This window comes from Mastomys coucha, unplaced genomic scaffold, assembly GCF_008632895.1.
Source record: "Mastomys coucha isolate ucsf_1 unplaced genomic scaffold, UCSF_Mcou_1 pScaffold5, whole genome shotgun sequence".
NCBI classification, from domain to species: domain Eukaryota; kingdom Metazoa; phylum Chordata; class Mammalia; order Rodentia; family Muridae; genus Mastomys; species Mastomys coucha.
Genome location: NW_022196911.1, coordinates 25,385,385 through 25,397,744, shown reverse-complemented (window position 1 = coordinate 25,397,744; position 12,360 = coordinate 25,385,385). Strand labels below are relative to the sequence as shown.

Below are 12,360 nucleotides of genomic sequence, written 5' to 3'. Positions count from 1 at the left end.
TTTTTGGTGTTGAATTCAGAAAGACATTTGCTGCCCTTTACCTGCTGTGTTTCGTTCCTTTCTGACCAGGCAATGCTAACTTTTGTACAGATTGATTTGATAAAATTTTTTTTAAAAAAATGCTTTTTATCTACTTGGAGCATGTTTTGAGTATTACTTCTCTCAAGCCCAAGGTTCTTCCAGGAAGGTTCCTAGCAGAGATGGATGTGACTCTGCTGAGAGCCTGGTTCCAGCTGCCTTAAGCAGGCCACTGGGGGGAGGGGGTTGGGCCAGCCCAGACTCCCCAGGCAGGAACTTCCTCACCTTAGGGAGGTAGCCAACCCTGTCTCAGCCACTTAGTTTGAATTTAAACACCACGCCTTTAGTCTTGCTCCGAAGCAGACAAATACAGGTCCAGATGGGCCATTCCAGGCTGCGCTTTCCTCTCAGGCAGATCGAGGCTGGTATCTGGGTGGCTGTACAATGTGTCAAACTGATAGGCATTTTTTCTTCTGGGAGCAGGGTCCTGGCTCAGAGCCAGGCTAGGAGCAGAGAAGAACCATCCCAAGAGAGCCTGCCGCTCGGAGCGAAGTTTCTAGGGAGAAAATGGTTGTGAGGAGAGACAGGGGAGGGGTTCTGGCCAAGCCTCCTGGGTGCATGTGGCTAGCAGGGGCTGCCAGAGCCAGCTGCATGCAAGCTAGATAGACTTCGGTCTTGGTCTGGGGGTAGGGGAAGCCATGTTTCCCTGGAACCCCAATGTGTGTGTGGGGGGGGATTACTTCTGCCCCAATTTAAGAAGCTTGACTCTAGGGTCTGCGAAGACCAGCATTCAGAAAAGTCACTTGGATTTATAAGAGTTCGCAAGGTCTGAGTGCACCAAGCTTCCAGGTGGAGGGGATTCTGAGGATGGTGCTGTGAGAACCAGGTTCATGGATGGCTGATGCCTTCACAGCCTGCTGCCCATGTGGACCCAAACCCTGCCAGTCCTGCATCCAGCCAAGGGTTGTCTGAATCCGTATGGCCCCCAGAGTTCTCTCATTGACACCCCAGACCAAGGAGAACCCCAGGCGCCCAGCTCGCTGACAAAGCCTTGAGGCCCTGCTGCTGGATTAGGATTAGCTTTGGGGCTTGCCAGGTTCCCAAGGGCCGGGTGGCCCTGCCAGTTCTGTTGGGACTTGGCAAGCCTCCTGAGTATTAACTCCTGGGGCTCTGGGCCCTTCTGTCTTGCCAACCAGCCCTGATTCTGGATGTTGCTTCCTGAGAGCCTCTTGTCTCTGAGCATCATGAAGTGGGGCACTAGTGTATGGCCTGTCCACCCCAACTTTTTCCTTGTAGATTCTCTGTATTTTGTACTCCCCTGCCTGCTTCCATCTCAACTCCTGGAGCTAGGCCCACTGGTGGCCTCCTACTGGTGCTCTCTGTCCTCAGAGGCAGAACCTTCCAAGGTCAGGTATCCTGGGAGGCCCCCGGTGCTAGGAGACTAGGGTTGGGGCAGATAGCTTGGGGAGGAAGGAGTTCTGTTGTACTGGTCCATAGGAAGAGATTGTCCGGTGTCTCCTGAGAGCTTCAGTCTAAAAATAGTTCCCTGGCCAGCTTTGCTCTGAGTCCAAGCTTTGGAGTCCTGTTCTTTCAGAGAGCACCCATCCTGTTAGCCCATCCCAGGGGCAATTGACAGAAAGTCCCTCTTCTTCATTTCCTTACCCAACACAGTGTCGGCTCTGACCTCAGTGGAACAGAATGCCCTGTTTGGTAGAAAGGGAGTAGTGGTCCTGTCTGCCCCAGCATCTGAGAGACTGGAAAAAAAGCCCGCTCCATTCCCTGCTGATCTTCTTGGGGTAGTGTCAGCTCTTGGGGGCTGGTATCTGTTGGGTCAAATTCACGTTCATCCTGGCTATCAGTTCCTGATAGAGGACTTCTGTCTTCATGACCCTCCCGATCTTTGCAGACTCTCAGGTAGTCAGTTTGGGTATTCAACATGCTGTGTCCTGTGGCCTCAGTTTAGGCTCAGCACAGAGTTACCAGAGGTGCAGAGGCTTGGCCTAGGGTCTACACCCCCACCTTTCCTTCCCAGTGTCTGACCTCATGTCGAGGGACTCCAGCCCCGCCGAGGACTGAGCCTCTCTGCCCACCTCACATTTGCTGGGGCTGCTGTCAGTGGCATTGGGCCTTAGTACATTCTTCAGGGTGATGTCCCAACTGCCAGGCACTGGACAGATATGGACACTCATCTGTAGGCTGTGGGCCAGCATTATGTCCAGTCTCCCAATGTTACTAGGCCCAGTGTGACTCTTAAGACAAGGAGATAAATTGCCGTTTCTGGCACTGAGGCAAAGAACTGTCCTGAGGGAGGAGGGTTGGCTAGGACCCCGTGCTGTCCATCCTTTTTTATGTTAGTGGCACATAAGGTGACCTTCATCACCTAGTAAGTCCATCTGGTACTGGCTTTGCAGCCCGGGCATTGCTGGGGCTGGTAGCTGCCGGTCACCTTGTCCCACAGCCAGGAGCTCCCTCCACTGGGTTCCCCAATATTTCCAGGATTGCAGTCAATAAAGGGATGTTAGTCACCCCCTCCCCTCAACATATACCAAATTTTGATTCTTAGGGCATCCTGTAACCCAAGGCCATTTGGACTGAAACCTTCGAAACTTTGGGGCCTCTGTACATGATGGGTGTCTAGGGGCTGTTGTTTTGCCTGTATATGAGAGGCAGTTAAAACACTGCAGTGTGCAACTGACTGAGTGCTTGTCTCTCCTATCCCAACCCCAAGTCCCTCGGAGTTCCTCAGCTGTAACTGGTAATGACTTTTAGACAAGGTCTCTCTCTCTCTCTCCATGGCTCTGGTATTTACTATGGAGACCAGTTTAGCCTTGAACTCAGACCAGCCTGCCTCTGCCTCCTCAGTGTGTGCCACCACACTGGGCTGAGAATGCCGCTATGGAGTGTCAGGGCACTCCCTGAGATTAGGACTTGCCTGTGGTTGAGCACATGTGCAGACACCCAACAGTGACTAGCAGAGGGATTGTCACTCCCTCAAATCTCTTGAGAATCTCTTTGGTCTTCTGCAAAATGAGGTGGGTGTTTAAGACAAGAAAATACAGAAATAAGCAGAGTGTATGTCCTCAGTAGGGACTGAAGGTAGACACAGCCTCACCTTTTCCTCCTTGCCGATTCCCAGAACTGAAGCCCAGACACCCCTCTAGAACCTCTGTTTCCCTTTCAGTCGCCCCCTCCCCCAGCATACAGGCCAGTTAGAAATGCTGCCACTTAACCAGTTTATCTCCCAGGCCTCAGTTTCCCCATGCCCATGGAATGTTGACAACCTCATTGAAATCCCAGGAGGACAAACTAGCTACAGCCCGGTCAGCTACTGGCTGACCTCTGAGTAGCACCTCCCTTTCTTCTTGACCCAATTTCAAGGGCACATTGTCTCTGGATCCTCGCCCAGTATCAGATGTCCCACTCCAAGCCTTTCTGTTCCCCTATATGAGATAGGGGTTGGAATCTAGGTATGTCCACTTAGGTTTGTATGTAGGGGAAAAAGGCCTAGATTCTCAAATGTACATCTGGACCCCCTAGACCAATCCTGGCAAGGCATTCATCTTTCAGGAGACCCTCCCACACCAGGTTCTTGGACTAGCTCACATCTAGATTTTCTGGGATATCTTGCCCAGAGGACCTTGTAAAGGGTTAAGGGGCGCAGGCAACCATGCCCACAGCGGGTTGAGCAGCTGGTGCCTGGCCAAGAGCTGGGAAGGCACTGCATTTTAATGAATCATTATTGCCGGCAAAGCCTTTGTCTTTCTTTATCCGGTGCACAATAAAAGAATTAATTAGACAGAAAATGGCAGGCCAAGGAACTGACAGGTCATTAAGGGCTGCCGAGTGACCGATGAGACACAGGCCAAGCGGAGTTCCGCCCCGGAATGATAATGGCCAGCCGGGTGCTTTGTATGCAGGACCAGTGGGCCCCAGTGGACAGCACTGGGGCTGCCATAATGGGCTGGGCAGACACAGGGCCTGATGATCTGGATAGCAGGGAGAGAGAGTTAGATGGATGAATGAAATTATATACTAATTTCTGTGTTTGGAGCCAGAAGGATCTTGGGGAAATAATTCTGTTCTTTGAACTTACTCCTTCCTGAACTGGGGAGTCAGATGCAGTGTGGGTACATGGATGGTGCTCCCTACATTATAAGAACTACATGGGGCAGAAAGGGAGAGATGGGACAGCCTAAGAGGGAGGAGCCGGCTGTGCCCAGCCTTGGCTGCTGCTGGCTTTGTTATTCAAACATCACCAGGAAACACAAGACTAGCTGTCACACTCAGAAAAACTGAGTTCTCTGCAGGTTGGTGTTCTTGCCAGTGATCACCAAGGGTCCAAAATGGATGAGTCCAGCTCAAAATAGGAGCAGAGACGCAGGCCAGTTAGGAAGCTCACAGCTAGGTTGTGCTGCCTGCAACCTCAGCTGGCCTAGTCTCTGAGTCAGTGTCTACCCTCTCAAGCTCCGGGAGAACCACTGAGGTTCCGATTATTGGGTGCATTCTTGTTGGCCTCTCCGGCCCGCAGGTCTGGGAGAGAGTTGTAAAACCCCAGACTAGTTTGAAGAAAGACCTTTCCTGCTTGCCTGCTGGTGACATCAGAACCTAAAGAGGGTAAGCCATCCTGTCAGTCAGCAGCCATTTCTGGGCTGGATGTTACGTGGAAGATGGTAGCATTCTCAAGCTTTGCTGCACTCAGCCTCTGTCTTAAAGCACACCTTCCTCAGGGCTGCGCGGCCTCCTCTCATCAGCTAGGGGTCGGGGCAGGCAAGAGGCCAGCAGCCACCATAGACTTTTATCTGTGAAAGTACAGCTGCCAAGTTCTGTCCCTGGAGCAAGATCTTGAACACCAGGAACAACAAGCCTGTGTGGGAGGAACTGCCCTGCCTGGAGATCATTCCCAAGTGTAGATAGAGGCATGCACTGGAGGGCCCTGGGAAACAGGCTAGAGATACGGCCTCACTTTGTTCCAGTTGCAGCAATAGCCAGACCTGTTTCCAGGTTAAGGAAACATCCCTCTGTCCATCCTCCATCCACCCACCTCCCCATCCGTTCTCAGAGCAGGACTTTGGGCACTGCTTGAAATTGTTTCATTACTTTTGCCCCATGATACCTGATGAGGAAGTTCATATCCTTTCCTCTCCTACGCACAAAGCCGAGGAGGTCCTGGACCTCCTCATTATCTCCTTGAGGTGGTGGGGATTAGTGTTGGTTGTCAATGTGACAAGATCTAGAATCCTCTAGGAGACAATTGTCCAGGCAAACCCATGGGAGATTATTTAGATTATGTTAGCCTCCGGGCTTGCCTGTGAGGGAATATCATGATTAAGTTGATTGATGGGAGCAGACCCACTCTAAAATGGGTGGCCCTGTGCTTGTGTCCTGGACTGTGTGAAGAGGAGTGAGATCAAGTGGATCCCAGCAGTCATGGTTTCTAGCCTCTGCGGTGATTTGCCCAGCTGCCTTGAAGTCCTACCGCTCTGCCTCCCCTGCCATGATTGGCTTCCTCTAAACTGTGAGCTGAGCTAGAATCTTTCTCCCTTAAGTTGCTCTTCTCAGGGTATTCTGTAGACCAATGGCAAGGTGACACAGTGCCCTTGCTTGCCTTTCCTCCCAGTTTCTGGGGCCACTCAGTTCATCCAAGCAATGTATTTACTAACAGCAGAGGCAGGGTGGAGGTAGGCTAACACTTGGAGATCCTGGCTTTAGCTGCTTCTCAACAGAAGGAGGGGTGTTGAGGATCTTTAGAGCTTCTCTGAGATACATGTGAAGTCTGGCGACCTGGGCAGCGAGAGGAGAGAGATGCTTGGATTTCCTGCTAACCTCCAAACATGATTGGCGGTGGAGAAATTACTGGTGGTCTCTTGACTTCATCTGTAAAATGGGAAGGTCAGCACCTGCTCCCCAAAAATGGTGCACAGGAGGTGTGTGGCTCAGAGGCTTAGTACTGGGTTAGTTAAGGAGCAGCTACTCATTAGACACTACCTGGAGTTTTCATTCAGCCTTAGAAACAGAAATTGCACCAGCGTGTGATGAGCAAGGATTTAGTATGCTGTACAGGGCCAGTTTCTACTCCATATGTCTATTCTGCCACAGTCCACTTTTCCATCATCCATCCATCTACCCATTCATTAATCACCCATTGTCTATCTATCTTTATCTATCTATCTATCTATCTATCTATCTATCTATCCATCCATCCACCTTCCCACCATTTACCCCCTTCTAATTATTCTATCACCCATCTACTAACCTATCCCATTATCCATACATCTTTCTATTCAGTCAACCAACCAGTTCCCACCATATGTCATCCATCCATTCATCCATCCACCCACCTACCTATCTATATCTCCACTATCCATTCATTAATCCATGCATCTATCCATTCATCTATGCATCATCCATCACTACACCCATCTATCCATCCATTTATCCATCACATCCATCCATGCATCTATTCATGCATTTACTCATTATCCATCCATCTACCCATTCATCTACATCTCCACTATCCATGGATCCATCCATCCATGTACCCATCCACTTATGCATGTATCTTTCCATGCATGCATGTATCTTTCCATGCATGCATGCATGCATGCATGCATCCATCCATCCATTGAGTTCTAGGCACTGATAGTCCCAGGTAAGGCAGGCCAGTCATCTCCCTGGTGAGCATGCGCAGGAGGTTCCATGACGGCCATGGCCCTTCCAGGAGAAACCTGCACTCTGTTGTATGGATGGAGTGGATGGGAAGCAGGCCTTCACAGCAGGAGCAGTGGGACTTTGGGCGTCCTTAAGAGCTCCAGAGCTCAAGCCGTGACGGTCTATTCCTGCATCTGTGAGTCCACTGGGAACATAGGGCAGATGCTTGGTAATGAAAGGTGTGCAAGCATGTTCTCTCTAGCAAAAGCAGGCACTTGGAGGCTCTGTGAGAAAGGCGCAGGGGTGACAGGTTGGGTGGCAGCAGCACAAAGCTCGGGAGCAGCCCTGCTCCTTCTCATTACCCAAAGGAGACCCTCAGAAACTTGCTCGCAACCATCTAGAAAGAGGAAACTTCAACTGAGAAAATACCTCCGTCAGATTGGCTTGTAATCGAATCTGAGGGCTTGATTAGTGATTGAGTGGAAGGGCCCAGCTCACTGTGGGTGGTGCCACTCCTGGCAGGCGGTACTGAGTTGAATTTTAAAAGCAGGCTGAGTGAGCCAGGAGGAAGGAGCCAGTAAGCAGCACTTCTTCATGGCCTCTGCTTCAGCTCCCATCTCCTCCTGGTACCTGTTTCCAGGTTCCTGCCCTGCCTTCCCTTCATGGTGGGTTGTAAGAGGAAATAAACCCTTTTCTCCCCTTGCTTTTGGTCATGGTGTTTATCACAGTAATGTATAACAGACTAGAACAGGAAAAGAAGCAAAGAAGGTGTCTGTCATTCAAGGTGAGGCCCATGCTGGGACACAGGTGGAATCTGTATCCCATAATGTGTATATGGGACAGCCTGCTTGGCTGGCACATTGCCAAGATGTTTAATGTAGGAGAGTGGCGATGGCCATGAGCTACCAAGAAATTATGGATGGTTCTGCCAAACACCTTTCCTTTATAAATACATGCCACCTGCCCTTAGAGCCAAGCTTAGAAGACAAAAAACACGGCCCGGAAGACGTCTCCATGAATGGGGTGCTTAGCACGCAAGCATGAAGATCAGAATTCAGTTATCTAGGACCTACGTAAAGCCTGGTACGGTAGCATGTGTCTCATGATCCCAGGTTTCAGGAGGTGACCTTGCCTCAAACAAGGCAGAAAACGAAGAGGAACACTTGAGAATGTTCCACACTGGCAAGGATGAGGGCGAGGAGAGCCTCTTCCTCCAGCCAGGATGTAATGTGGTGAAACCACTTCTAAGCTACCTGATGCTCTAACAATACCACCATCAGTTGATATGAGTGCTTGTGTTCACAAGAAGGCTCCTTGCAGATGTCCTTGGGCTCCTTTCCTCTCAAGCAAGCCTGAGCTGTGTGTCTCCCCTTTGGCCCTGCCAGGCAGGACCACCTAAAAAAGAGTATGCTGAGACCCTGAGCATCTCTCTGTCCCCTGAGCCCTGACAGAAAGGCCTGTGTCCCACCTTATGAAAACACCCTTGTTAACGAGGCTCCCTCAAATGCAGATCTCTGGTAGCTGTCCTCTGTGTCCAGGTGCAAGAGGCAGCTAGGACTGGCGGGCGCTCCAGGGATAGGGTGCTGCAGAGACTGAGACACTAGGCAGCCAGAGCAGGAAGCTGCCGGCTAGGGCATTTCCTTTCATTAAACACCATTCCCTGCTCCCCCAGCCCCAGGCGAGAATGGATGTCACAGGCAGCCTTCTGCAGGTCCAGGCTGAGCGAGGCATTTTTCATCTCCTCAGGAATGCATGGTGTGTGTGTGGGGATGGGGGTTGGGGGGGGGGGGAGTTAGCGGTTCTGTCGCCAGAGGAAGACAGAAACTGTAACGGCGGCGGCAGAGGTGGGCGTCCTGCGCCCATCTGGCAGAAAAGTCATATTGTGAAGCAGGGACCGAGCCAGCTCTGTCTCCTTTGAAAAGGAGACAAATTACACTTCAATTATTTGATGGGGTCTCGCAGCCCTCGCCTCCGCCTCCCGTTCCGCACACCCTGGAGATTTTGGAGGAGCTGACTCCCCTCAAAGAGGGCACCCGCCCTGTCACCTGTTCCTCCCATACTCGAGCTAATTCCGCAGGGCCCGTGGGAGGCAGCGGGCGCGCAGATCTACGTGTGGGCGCTGCCGCTCCCTGCCTCAGTGTCTTTGTGCCTTCTGGTTACAAAACAGGCTGAGCGGGCTCATTTGCATGAAGCCCGAGGAGCCAGCTAAGAATCCTTCTTGGTTCTTAGTCTGTGAAGCTGGAGTCTTGAGGCTGTATTCCCCAGCCCCTGGGGATCTGTGGGAGCTAGAGTTTAGCTGCAAGGGTGGATGGATGGAGTTCTTTTCTGTGAACTAGGGCTGGACATCCATGGAACAGCTTAGACTCAGCCCCCAGTTTAGGAAGTGGGGATCAAGTAACCCTGCTTGAGGCAATCAGAGGGAGACTGTCCACAGCAAAAGATAAGTTTTGGCCCAAGCACAGCTCTGAGCAAGCGTCTCTGTGCAATTGGCTGAGCCCTGACATGTCATGGAGAGTGGACTGCACTAGGAAACAGAGCCAAGAGTCTGCTAGGACCTGAGCTACAGAGCAGGGCTCACGGGGACCTTAGGGTTTAAATTATGACTCTAGGGATCCCCTCCTGCCTCCTCCCATGAGGAGCAGCAGCAGCCTTGTGGGTCCCTGTTAGGAGCACAGAGGAAAACATTGGTGTCTTCTGGCCCCAGGGTTCAGGATAAGGCCTGGGGCTAGAGTGCAGAATGCCCTTCTCAGAGAGCGCTTGTAAGTAACAAGCCAGAGGTGAATCCTGAGGCAAGAGGGCAGATAAAGAGAGAACAGGACATGTGCTGGACCCAGGATTTCAGCTCAGCTCAGCATCCTCTTTATCCAAGTGTTAGAAAGGCCCCAGGATGAAGTATGTCCCCAGCTTCCATCAAGAGGTGGCTCAGTACCAAACTTCTCATTTATGAGGGGAATCCATTCGCTGTCCATGTTCCTCAGTGACCTTAATCATGGGCCAGCCATCTGAGCTCCGACAGCTGATTCTGGTTCTGTCCGGAGCCAGCTGGGGAAGCACCTTTTTGGTTGTAGGACCAGGCCACGGCTTCAGTGTCCCGACCTCAGGATTGGCGCTCCTCAGTCCTGGTGGGAAGCACAGGAGCAGACCTGCTGAGTCTGGGTGAGGACTGAGCTCTGCCTTAGGCTGCTCTGCAAAATCAAAACCACATTTTCTCTCCTGAAGCTTCCCAAAGGGTTTTAAGCCAGACTCCACAAACTACTCTGCACACGCCCTGCTGCTTCTTCTGGGAGGATGTCCCCTCTCCCACACGCTAGTGAGAAAATCGGCTGAGGTAGGAACAGCATGCGGGGAGAGGGCTACGTACCCCCATTGATGAAGTGCCTAGGAGCAGGTGACAATCCAGGCACAGCCCCTCATCCCTGACAGCTATTGCAGATTGTCTGTTTGGCTTTCCTTTTCTTTCTTTGTTCAAGGCAGGGTCACTAGGTAGTTGTGGTGCATGCCTTTAGTGCACTCGGGAGGCAGAAGCAGGTGGATCTCTGAGTTCAAGGCCAGCCTGGCCTACAGAGCAAGTTCCAGAATAGCCAGGGCTACACAGAGAAACCCTGTCTTGAAAAAGAAACAACCCCCCCCCAAACAAACAACAAAAAAAAGAGGGTCATATGTAGCCCAGGCTGGCCTTGAATTTATTATGTAACCAAGGATAATCTTGAATTTATTTTTTTTAAAGTAAAGAAAATTGTGTGTGTGCATGTGCAGGCATGTGTGTGTGTAGGTGTGTGCATATGTGTGCACATGTGTATACATGTACATGCTTGAACGTGACTCTGTGGAGGAGAGTTACCTGATAGAATACTGCGACCTGAACTCAGGTCCTCTGGAAGATCAGTGAATGTGCTTAACCACTGAGCCTTCTTTCCTGCACCCCATTTGGGGGTTAACATTTTTATTTTAATTAATTTGGTTTTTGAAACAGGGTTTCTCTGTGTAGCCCTCCTGGAACTCACTCTGTAGACCAGGCTGGCCTCGAACTCAGAAATCCCCCTGCCTCTGCCTCCCAAGTGCTGGGATTAAAGGCGTGTGCCACCACAACCTGGCCCCACTGAACCAAAAAATGTTTTATCTTGAATGTTGGTCCTCCTCCCTGTCTCTCTCAAGCGCTGGGATTGCAGGCATGCACATTCATGCCTAGTTTTACATGGTGAGGGAATTCAACCGAGGGATTTGTGGAGGCTTGACAAGGACTCTACCAATTCCCAGCCTCCTCTTTAAAAAAATTCTGAAATTAAAGTTGGCCTCTGTAATCAAAGCTGGCTTTCAACTCACTCTGAAGCCTAAGCTGGCCTCAAACTTTCAGTACTCTTCTGATTTACCTTCCATTTTAGCTTTTTGTATGGTGAGGGCTACCTGCAAGCAGGGCGTCAGTGACTCCATGAGATGGGGCGGCAGGGAAAGCCTCAGGTCTCCAACACACAGCATTATGCTGTTTAAGACCAGTGAACCCAAACTATTTGGGGCCATAAAGTCTTTCACCCTGATCTCTCCAGGAGATGAGGGGGCCAGAGGTGTGGCTGAGAGACAATGTCTCTGTCTAGGAAGGGTTCATGCACAGGATCCTAGGGAAACTGGCCTGTAAAGGGTGTTAGCGCCAGTGTTTCCAGAGAATGAGGGCTTTCTGAGCTGAAACCCAGAGAGTCCAAGGCAAATCAGAATGGCTTGTCACCCTCTCCAGGCCCAGACGGTGACACCCACATTGGCCTTAAGGCTTGGGAGGTGCCACTCCTTCAGTTCCTACAGTCTATTCCCCAGGGCAGGTAGGAGCTGGAAGGCTGAAGAGCACTCTCTTCCTGCCTGGAACCTTGACCTGGGGGCCCAGCTAGCCTGGATTGGGGAAGGCTCTGGACCCATATGTAGTAAGGCAGGTTGGCATTCAGCACTGATGGCTTCTGGGAGAGAGGGCCAGTCTTCCCTGTCTAGTCTAATTTCCACTAGAAGAGCTGAGTGCTATGAGGCTAGTTTGAAACAACTTACACACTTTGTATCTCCCTCTGAGGCCCAAAAGTCCAAAACCAAGACATAGGCAGGGCTACACTCTATCCAGAGGAACCAGGAGGTGTTTCCATGTCCTCCAGCTCCTTGGGAGCTCTGGCTCCCCATGTCTGTGGTGGTGTCTGTTTGGTTTCTGCCTTCATCTTCACGGACTCCCTTGTGTCTTTCTGTTCCCCAAATCTCACTCTATCTTCTGTTATGAGGTCACAGTCATTGGGTTATGGGCTAACCCAGATAATTCAGGAACAGCCCATCTAGAAATGCTAAACCCACAACAAAGTCCTGTGGCCTGTTAGTGACCAAGTGATGGGCTTAAGGAAGTGACTGGATCACCAGGGCTCTGGCCACGTGTGTAGATTAATCCATTGGCCAATTTGTCATCTGATGGCTTTGCTGGGAAACTAGGCTTGATTGGCAGAGTGGTCCCCAGGGATGTAGCCTTGAGGACTCTATCTTGTCTGTGACCCCTTCCTCTCTTTCTCTGCTACCATTAGAACAGTAGCTTTGCTCCACACGCCTCACAGGAATGTCATGCCTCATCTCAAACCCAGAAGCAATGAATCCAATGACCAAGGACTAATTCTGAAACTGTGAACCAATAACAAACTTTTCCTCTATTTCAGTTGTTTCCTTCAGATGTTTACTCAT

At 50.9% G+C, this 12,360-nt stretch overlaps 1 long non-coding RNA gene across 1 annotated transcript; it reads right to left on the bottom strand.

Annotated features, from left to right (window-relative positions):
• Nucleotides 1-9,502: 9,502 nt before the first annotated feature.
• LOC116078935 lies at nucleotides 9,503-11,862 on the bottom strand. The gene is made up of 2 exons (XR_004113664.1): nucleotides 11,695-11,862; nucleotides 9,503-9,785 (listed from the first exon to the last, which is right to left on the bottom strand). It is a non-coding gene; the product is annotated as an uncharacterized LOC116078935 (long non-coding RNA).
• Nucleotides 11,863-12,360: the final 498 nt, after the last annotated feature.